The sequence below is a fragment of the Nematolebias whitei genome, chromosome 15, assembly GCF_014905685.2.
Source record: "Nematolebias whitei isolate Nwh7 chromosome 15, NemWhi1, whole genome shotgun sequence".
Classification (NCBI taxonomy): domain Eukaryota; kingdom Metazoa; phylum Chordata; class Actinopteri; order Cyprinodontiformes; family Rivulidae; genus Nematolebias; species Nematolebias whitei.
Window position 1 is genome coordinate 5,267,799 of NC_056512.1, and position 625 is coordinate 5,268,423.

Genomic DNA, 625 nt, shown 5'->3' on the forward strand with positions numbered 1-625 from the left:
CATTGGAAACTCCATGATCCGCCACTGCTCATATTTCTTTTCAGTACCATAGCTAGTCTAATAAAAAAATCCTAACTCTGTTGAGCCATCTAAAAAAAGTTAAATCTGGTCCTCTGGACATTCAAAAAAACAAAACAAAGCAAATCAACAAAAATATGTAGAAACGTTTCGTCTCTCATCCGAGAGACTTCCTCAGTCTGAGGTGCTGTATTCAGCTCAGTCTCTTAAATAGCACCTTCTCAGAGTGGATCAACCAGTTTGCTGCTGACAACCAAAACCAGCTGATCACATGATCAAGAAGGACCATCAGCCTAACAATGGATCATTAGCACCTGATGGCTGTTTACTATTCACAGAGGGCTGAGTGATACTAGCAATCACAGCATTGTAAGAGGGGGACAATTGAACCCGGAGGCTCCACCCCTGTTTAATGATGGACGATTTCTTTTCACAAAGATGGCCTCCTTTACTCCTCTCTCAAACCATCGTTCCTCTCTGTCCAGGATGTGAACATCTTCATCCCTGAAAGAGTGACCGCTGGCCTGGAGATGATGTGTGTGTGTGTGTGTGTGTGTATATATATACATATATAGATATTTATATATAAAAGACACACGTGTATATA